This window comes from Chiloscyllium plagiosum, unplaced genomic scaffold (assembly GCF_037043375.1).
Source record: "Chiloscyllium plagiosum isolate Xiang-an unplaced genomic scaffold, Cpla_swu_hap1 HiC_scaffold_42, whole genome shotgun sequence".
Classification (NCBI taxonomy): domain Eukaryota; kingdom Metazoa; phylum Chordata; class Chondrichthyes; order Orectolobiformes; family Hemiscylliidae; genus Chiloscyllium; species Chiloscyllium plagiosum.
Window position 1 is genome coordinate 45361367 of NW_028270180.1, and position 10069 is coordinate 45371435.

Below are 10069 nucleotides of genomic sequence, written 5' to 3' on the forward strand. Positions count from 1 at the left end.
GTAACGCACCCAGGGAAGAGCAGACTGACCCCACTCTGTCAATGTAACGCACCCAGGGAAGAGCAGACTGACCCCACTCTGTCAATGTAACACACCCACGGAAGCGCAGACTGACCTCACATTGTCAATGTAATCTAACCAGGGAAGAGCATACTGACCCCACTCTGTCAATGTAACGCACCCAGGGAAGAGCAGACTGACCTCACTCTGTCAATGTAATCCAACCAGGGAAGAGCAGACTGACGCCGCTCTGTCAATGTAACTCACCCAAGGAAGAGCAGACTGACCCCGCTTTGTGAATGTAACTCACCCAAGGAAGAGCAGACTGACCCCACTCTGTCCAACATACTTACACACCAAGTTCAGATTTATCCAACTACGTCAAAGTAACTCACCCATTGAATAGCTGACTGACCCCACTCTGTCAATGTAACTCACACAGGCAAGCGCAGCTTGACGCCACTGTATCAAAACAATCCACACAGGGAAGAGCAGAATGACCCCACTCTCTCAATGTACACACGCAGTGAAGAGCAGATTGACCCCACTCTGTCAATTTAACCCACACTGGGAGTTGCAGACTGACCCCACTCTGTCAATGCAACCCACCCTGGGAAGAGCAGACTGACGCCACTCTGTCAATGCAACCCAACCATAGTAGTACAGACTGACCTCACTCTGTCAATGTAATCTAACCAGGGAAGAGCAGTCTGACACCACTCTATCAATGTAACACAACCAGGGAAGAGCAGACTGACCACACTCTGTCAATGTCACACACCCTGGGATGAGCAGACTGACCTCACTCTGTCAATGTAATCCAACAGGAGAAGAGCATACTGACCTCATTCTATCAATATAACACACCCAGGTAAGAGCAGACAGACCCCAATCGGTCAATGTAACACACCCACTGAAGAGCAGACTGACCCCCCTCTGTCAATGTAACTCACGTAGGTAAGTGCAGACTGACCCCACTCTGTCAATGTAACACAACCAGGAAAAAGCAGAGTGACCCCACTCTGTCAATGTAACACAACCAGGGAAAAGCAGACTGACCCCACTCTGTCAATGTAACATAACCAGGGAAAAGCAGACTGACCCCACGCTGTCAATGTCACCCAACCACAGAAGTACAGACTGACCTCACGCTGTCAATGTACCCCACACAGGGAAGAGCAGACTGACCCCACACTGTCAATGTAACACTCACAGGAAATAGCAGTCTGATCCCAATCTGTCAATGTCACTCAACCAGGCTAGAGCAGACTGACCGCATCTGTCAATGTTACCCACCCAGGGAAGAGCAGACTGACCCCATTCTGTCAATGTTACACACCCAGTGAAGAGTAGACCGACCCCACCCTGTCAATGTTACCAACCCAGTGAAGAGCAGAATGACCCCACTCTGTCAATGTTACCTACCCAGTGAAGAGCAGACTGACCCCACTCTGTCAATGTGACTCCCCCAGGGAAGAGCAGACTGACCCCATTCTGTCAATGTTACACACCCACTGAAGAGCAGACTGACCCCAACCTGTCAATGTTACCCACCCAGTGAAGAGCAGACTGACCCCACTCTGTCAATGTAATTCACCCAAGGAAGAACAGACTGACCCCACTCTGTGAATGTAACTCACACAGGGAAGAGCAGACTGACCCCACTCTGTCAATGTAACATACCCAGGAAGTGCAGACTGACCCCATTCTGTAAATGGAACCCACCCAGCGAAGAGTAGACTGGCCTCACTCTGCAAAATAATTCACACAGTCAAGCGCAGATTGAGCCCACTCTGTCAATGTAACTCAAACAGGCAAGAGCAGACAGACCCCGCACGAACAATGTCACAGACCCACGGTAGACTAGACTGACCCCACTCTGTCCAACATACTTTCACACCAAGTGCAGATTTATCGCACTATGTCAAAGTTACTCACCCATCGAATAGCAGACTGACCCCACTCTGTCAATGTAACTCAGTCAGGCAAGCGCAGCTTGAACCCGCTATATCAAACCAATTCATGAAGGGAAGAGCAGAATGACCCCTCTCCTAATGTACACATCCAGTGAATAGCAGACTGCCCCCACTCTGTCAATGCAACCCACCCTGGGAAGAGCAGACTGACCCCACTCTGTCAATGTTACAGACCCGGGGAAGAGCAGACTGACCCCACTCTGTCAAACTAATCACTCCATCAACGGCAGACTGATCCCAAACTGTCAATGTAACACACCCAGTTAAGGGTTGACTAACCCCACTCGGTCCAACAAACTCACACACCAAGGGCAGACGAACCCCACTCTGTCAAAGTAACCCTCCCAGGGAAGAGCGGTCTGACCCCACTCTGTCAATGTAATCCACCCAGGGAAGAGCAGACTGACCCGACTCTGTTAATGTAACCTACCCATGGAAAAGCAGAGTGACCCCACTCTGTCAATGTTACGCAGGCAGGGAAGAGCAGACTGACCCCATTCTGCCCAATAAACGTACACACCAAGGGCAGACTAACCCCACTCTGTCAAAGTAACTTACCCAGCGAATAGCAGACTGACCCCACTCTGTCTACGTAAGTCACCCAGGGAAGAGCAGACTGACCCCACTCTATCAATGCAACACACCCAGGGAATAGCAGACTGACCTCACTCTGTCAATGTAACACAACCAGGGAAGAGCAGACTGACCTCACTCTGTCAATGTAACACACCCAGGGAAGAGCAGACTGACCCCACTCTGTCAATGTAACACACCCAGGGAAGAGCAGACAGACCCTACTCTGTCAATGCAACACACCCAGGGAATAGCAGACTGACCTCAGTCTGTCAATGTAACACACCCACGGAATAGCAGACTGACCTCACTCTGTCAATGTAACACACCCAGGGAAGAGCAGACAGACCCCGCTCTGTCAATGTAACACACCCAGGCTAGAGCAGACTGACTCCTCCCTGTCCAACATACTTACGCACCAAGGGCAGACTAATGCCACTCTGTAAAAGTAACTCACAGCGAATAGCAGACTATTTCCACTCTGTCAAAGTAACTCCGCCAGTGAATAGCAGAGTGATCCCATTCTGTCAATGTAACTCACACAGGCAAGCGCAGCTTGACGCCACTGTATCAAACCAATCCACACAGGGAAGAGCAGAATGACCCCATTCTCTCAATATACACACCTGGTGAAGAGCAGACTGACCCCACTCTGTCAATGTAACCCACGCTGGGAAGAGCAGACTGACCCCATTCTGTCAAAGTAACCCACCCATAGAAGTACAGACTGACCCCACTCTGTCAATGTAACGCACACAGACAAGAGCAGACTGGCCCCACTCTGGCAATATAACACACCCAGGGAAGAGTAGACTGACCCCACTCTGTCAATGTTACCCAACGAGGGAAGAGCAGACTGATCCCACTCTGTCAATTTAACCGATATAGGGAACAGCAGGCAGACCACACTCGGTCAATGTAACCCACACAGGGAAGAGCAGACTGACCTCTCGCTTTCAAACTTACTCACACAGGCAAGGGCAGACTGACCCCACTCTGTCAATGTAACACTCCCAGGGAAGAGCGGACTGACCGCACTCTGCAAAATAACTCACTCAGTCAAACGCAGATTGTTCTCACTCTGTCAAACTAACTCAGGCAACCACGAGCAGACTGACAGCATTCGGTCAATGTAACTCATACAGCCAATAGCAGACTGACCTCACTCTGTCAATGTAACTCCTCCCCGTGAAGAGCAGACTGACCTCACTCTGCAATATAATTCACACTGTCAAGCGCAGATTGAGCCCACTCTGTCAATGTCGGACACGCAGGTTAGAACAGACTGACCCCGCTCTGTCAATGTAACCAACCCAGGCAAAAGCAGACTGACCGCATTCTGTCAATGTTACACACCCAGGGAAGAGCAGACAGACGCCGCTCTGTCAATGTCACGCACCCAGGGAAGAGCAGACTGACCCCACCCTGTCCAACATACTTACACACCAAGGGCAGACTAATGCCAATCTGTTGAAGTAACTCACCCAGCGAATAGCAGACTTATCCCACTCTGTCAAAGTAACTCCGCCAGTGAATAGCAGAGTGATCCCACTCTGTCAATGTAACTCACACAGGCAAGCGCAGCTTGACGCCACTGTATCAAACCAATTCACACAGGGAAGAGCAGAATGACCCCACTCTCTCAATGTACACAGCCAGTGAAGAGTAGACTGACCCCACTCTGTCAATGTAGCCCACCCTGGGAAGAGCAGACTGACCCCACACTGTCAATGTTACCCAACCATAGAAGTACAGACTGACCACACTCTGTCAATGTAACATACCCAGGGAACAGCAGGCTGACACCACTCTGTCAATGAAACACAACCAGGGAAGAGCAGACTGACCCCACTCTGTCATTGTAACACACCCAGGGAAGAGCAGAGTGACCTCACTCTGTCAATGTATTTCAACCAGAGAAGAACAGACTGACCTCACTCTGTCAATGTAACATACCCATGGAAGTCCAGACTGACCCCACTCTGTCAATGTAACACAACCAGGGAAAGGCATACTGACCCCACTCTGTCAATGTAACGCACGGAGAGAAGAGCAGACTGACCCCACTCTGTCAATGCAACCCACCCTGGGAAGAGCAGACTGACCCCACTCTTTCAATGTCACCCAACCATAGAAGTACAGATTGACCTCACGCTGTCAATGTACCCCACCCAGGGAAGAGCAGACTGACCCCACTCCGTCAATGCAACCAACCCTGGGAAGAGCAGACTGACCCCACGCTGTCAATGTCACCCAACCATAGAAGTACAGACTGACCTCAGGCTGTCAATGTACCCCACACAGGGAAGAGCAGACTGACCCCACACTGTCAATATAACACTCACAGGAAATAGCAGTCTGATCCCACTCTGTCAATGTCACTCAACCAGGCAAGAGCAGACTGACTCCATCTGTCAATGTTACCCACCCAGGGAAGAGCAGACTGACCCAACTCTGTCAATGTTACCCACCCAGTGAAGAGCAGACTTACCCCACTCTGACAATGTTACCCACCCAGTGAAGAGCAGACTGACTGCACTCTGTCAAAGTAACTCACCCAGGGAGGAGCAGACTGACCCCGCTCTGTCAATGTAACTCACCCAAGGAAGAGCAGACTGACACCACTCTGTCAATGTAACCAACCCAGGGAAGAGCAGACTGACCTCACTCTGCAAAATAATTCACACTGTCACGCGCAAATTGAGCCCACTCGGTCAATGTAACTCAAACAGGCAAGATCAGACAGACCCCGCTCTAACAATGTAACACACCCACGGTAGAGCAGACTGACCCCACTCTGTCAATGTTATCCACCCATTGAAGAACAGACTGACACCACTCTGTCAATGTTACCCACCCAGTGAAGAGCAGACTGATCCCACTCTGTCAATGTAACTCACCCAAGGAAGAGCAGACTGACCCCACTCTGTCAATGTCACTATCCCAAGGAAGAGCAGACTGACCCCACTCTGTCAATCTAACGCACGCAGGGCAGAGCAGACTGACCCCGCTCTGTCAATATAACCCACCCAGGAAAGAGGAGACTGACCACATTCTGTCAATGTAACCCACCCAGGGAAGAGCAGACTGACCTCACTCTGCAAAATAATTCACACAGTCAAGCGCAGATTGAGCCTACTCTGTCAATGTAACTCAAACAGGCAAGAGCAGACAGACCCCGCTCTGTCCGACATACTTACACACCAAGGGCAGATTAATCCCACTATGTCAAAGTGACTCACCCATCGAATAGTAGACTGACTCCACTCTGTCAATGTAACTCACACAGGCAAGCGCAGCTTGACGCCACTGTATCAAACCAATTCACACAGAGAAGAGCAGAATTACCGCACTCTCTCAATGTACACATCCAGTGAATAGCAGACTGACGCCACTTTGTCAATGTTACCCACCCTGGGAAGAGCAGACTGACCCCACTCTGCCAATGCAATCCACCCTGGGAAGAGCAGACTGACGCCACTCTGTCAATGTAACAGACCCAGGGAAGAGCAGACTGACACTACTCTGTCAATGTAACTCACACAGGCAAGAGCAGACTGACCTAACTCTGTCAAACTAATCACTCAAGCAACGGCAGACTGATCCCAAACTGTCAATGTAACACACCCAGGGAAGGGTTGACTGACCCCACTCGGTCCAACAAACTTACACACCAAGGGCAGACTAACCCCACTCTGTCAAAGTAACTCACCCAGGGAAGAGCAGACTGACTCCACTCTGTCAATGCAACACACCCAGGGAATAGCAGACTGACCCCACTCTGTCAATGTAACACACCCAGGGAAGAGCAGACTGACCTCACTCTGTCAATGTAACACACCCAGGGAGGAGCAGACTGACCCCACTCTGCCAATGCAACACACCCAGGGAATAGCAGACTGACCTCACTCTGTCAATGTAACTCACCCAGGGAAGAGCAGACTGACCCCACTCTGCCAATGCATACACCCAGGGAATAGCAGACTGACCTCACTCTGTCAATGTAACACACCCAGGGAAGAGCAGACTAACCTCACTCTGTCAATGTAACCCACGCCGGCAAGAGCAGACTGCCCCCACTCTGTCAATGCAACACCCAGGAAAGAGCAGACTGACCTCACTCTGTCAATTTACCCCACCCAGGAAGAGCAGACTGATTCCACTCTGTCAATGTCACTCAAGCAGTCAAGAGCAGACTGACCCCACTCTATCAATGTAAACCGTCCAGGGAAGAGCAGACTGACCCAACTCTGTCAATATTACCCACCAGGGAAGAGCAGACTGACCCCACTCTGTCAATGTTACCCCCCAGTGAAGACAGATTCACCCCACTCTGTCAATGTTACCAACCCAGGGGATTGCACACTGTCAGCACTCTGACAAACTAACTCACACAGGCCAGAGCAGATGACCCAACAGATGACCCGGTGGCCGTGTCAGTCCAGGGGTTAGGGACTGCAACACAGTGTCTGAGAGTTTGGGGTGGCCGGGTCAATCCAGGGTTTAGGGTCTGGTATACGTTGTCTGATCTTATGGGATAGACCGGATTAATCCAGGGGTTAGGTTCCGACCACAGTGTGTGAGTGTGTGATAGGCCGGAATAGTCAAGGAGTTTGGTCTGGAACGCAGTGCTTGAGAGTGTGGGATAGGCCGGATTAATCCAGGGGTTTATGTCTGGAATACAGTGTCTGAGAGTAGACATAGGCCAGGTCAATCCAGGGGTTAGGGTCTGGAACACAGTGCCCGATAGTGTGGGATAGGCCGGATTAATCCAGGTGTTAGGGTCTGGAACACAGTGTCTGAGAGTATAGGATAGGCCGGGTCAATCCAGGGGTTAGGGTCTGGAACACAGTGCCTGAGATTATAGGATAGGCCGGGTCAATCCAGGGGTTAGGGTCTGGAACACAATGTCTGAGCGTGAGGGAGAGGCCGGATTAATCCAGGTGTTAAGATCTGGAACACAGCGTTTGAGAGTGTGAGATAGGCTGGATTAATCCAGCGGTTTGGGTCTGGAATACAGCGTCTGCGGGAATAGGACAGGTCGGATTAATCCAGTGGTTAGGGTCTGGTACAAAGTACCGGAAAGTGTGGGGAAAGCCGATTCAATCCCGGCGTTAGAGACTGGAACAAAGTGTCTGGGAGTAAAGGATAGGACGGATTAATCCAGGCATTAGGGTCTGGAAGTGTGTGTCTGAGGGTGTGGGGAGGCCGGATTAATCCAGGGGTTAGTGTCTGGAACACCGTGCATGAGTGTGTGAGATAGGCCGGGTTAATCAAGGAGTTAGGGTCTGGAACACATTGTCTGACAGTATCGGATAGGCTGGATTAATCCAGGGTTTAGAGTCTGGAACACAGTGTTTGAGAGTGTGGGATAGGCCGGATTACTCCAGGGGTTAGGCTCTGGAACACAGTGTTTGAGACTGGGGGATAGGTCGGATTAATCCAGGGGTTAGGGTCAGGAAGGAGAAAGTGAGGACTGCAGATGCTGGAGATCAGAACTGAAAATGTGTTGCTGGAAAAGCGCAGCAGGTCAAGAAGTGAGCTGAGAAATGGCAAATGGATTTTAATATAGCTCAGTGTAAGTTCCTGCATTTTAGAAAGTCAAATCAAGGTTGGAGTTTCATGGTGAATGGTTGGGTCCTAAGGAGTGTAGTGGAACAGAGGGACCTTGGAATTCAGGTGCATGGTTCTCTGAAAGTTGATTTACAGGTAGACAGTGAAGAAAGCTTTTGGCACACTGGTCTTAATTGGTTTATATCACTGAGTATCGAAATTAGGGAGTTACGTTGCAGTTATACATGATGCTGGTGAGGCAGTTATGTTAGCGTTATGTTCAGTTTTGTTCACTTTGCTATAGGAAGGATGTTATTAAACTGGAAAAAATGCAGAAAAAAATTTAAAAGGATGTTGCCAAGGTCTCAATGGTCTAAGTTATAAGGAGAGTTTGGGCAAGCTAGGACTTTTTACTTTTGTGTGTGTGAGACTGAGGGAGGATCGTATTGAAATCTATAAGATCATGATAGGCAAGGGTAGAGTGAATATATTCAGTCCGTTTTTTCCCTAGGGTTGGGCAGTCTCAAACTAGAGAGCATCAGTTTAAGGTCAGAGGAGAAAGAATAAAAGGGAACCTGAGGAACAATGTTTTTACACACAGGGGCTGGTACCCATATGAAATGAGCTGCCAGGGGAGGTCATTGAGGCGGATACATTAACAACCTTTAAAAGGCATTTGGACAAATACACGGATAGGAAAGGATTAGAAGGATACCGGCAATGGCAGGGAAATGGGGTTAGCATAGATGGATATTTTAGTCGGAATGGACCAGTTTGGGCCGAAGGGCCTGTCTCCGTGCTGTCGGACTCTATGACTCTAACAACCATTGCTTATTTCCCACTGAATTTTATATTGTACTTTCCCAATTCACTTGAGCTATCTTGACCCTCTAGCCTCCAGTCTTCCATGATGTTTAACTAGAAGGTTCAAACATTCTGTATTGTATGCAGACGCCGTGCAAATCACACCTTATTAATGTGATTATTCCTTTAAAGCTGCTTCAGTACAAGGTTATTAATTCATCATTCTGACCACACACTACCAAATCCAAAATAACCTGTTCTCTAGTTTGCTTCACAGCATACTCTTCAACCTACCTCATATACACTTACGGAATTTGTTTTTCACAACATGTGCAGTCACTTAGTTAACGCAGTTTAGATGCAATTTGAAACCATCCAATAAGATTGCAGTATCCACAATACTTGCATATCTAATTTCTGGAGCATATGATGCTGAGATTTTCTGCTGGCGTTTTGGGTTTGATAAATAACACGCAAATATTTGCTTTTCCTTGCTATTTCAAGCTCTACCTAAACTGATTCTGTGGAAGCTAAGGGACAGGTCTGTGTTGTTATTAGTGACAGACTTGGACAAGAAACTCAGGGAGCCTCACCTCGACGCTGAGATGATCTGAACAAATGTCCTGCAATACAGGATAAGCATCGATATCCTCCTAGCTCTGTCAGGATAAGAGTTACCGTATACTCTTTGCTCGCTCACACTCACTGTATATCTGTTATAGCACCTACCCCCGAACAAGATTCCCGCTCTATCTCCAGATAAGGCTCAGGCGCTACCACTCTCACTATTGAATTCAGTAACTTTCTTCCTCACTTTCTCTGTCACCTACACAATATCTCCCACACTAATAATACTATATGGATTCAAAACTTTCGACTGACTCACTCCATGCACCTCACAATTCCTCCCAACTACACCAGCACTAACAGCAGGGTCACCCATTCCCACTCTCCCTGCCACCCTCCCTTTCTCCCATTCAAGGAGGAAGAGCCTGGAATAGGACAGAAAGGCAAAGTCGGGTGGTGGAGTGCCCAATATCCATTCCCTCACCCCACCCTGTGCCATGTGGATAGAGCACTGGTATGAGCCAAAGAGGTCTGGGACGCCTTGTGTGGAGATTCTGAAACATCCATGTCCCACCGACCGATTAAGGAGCAATGTT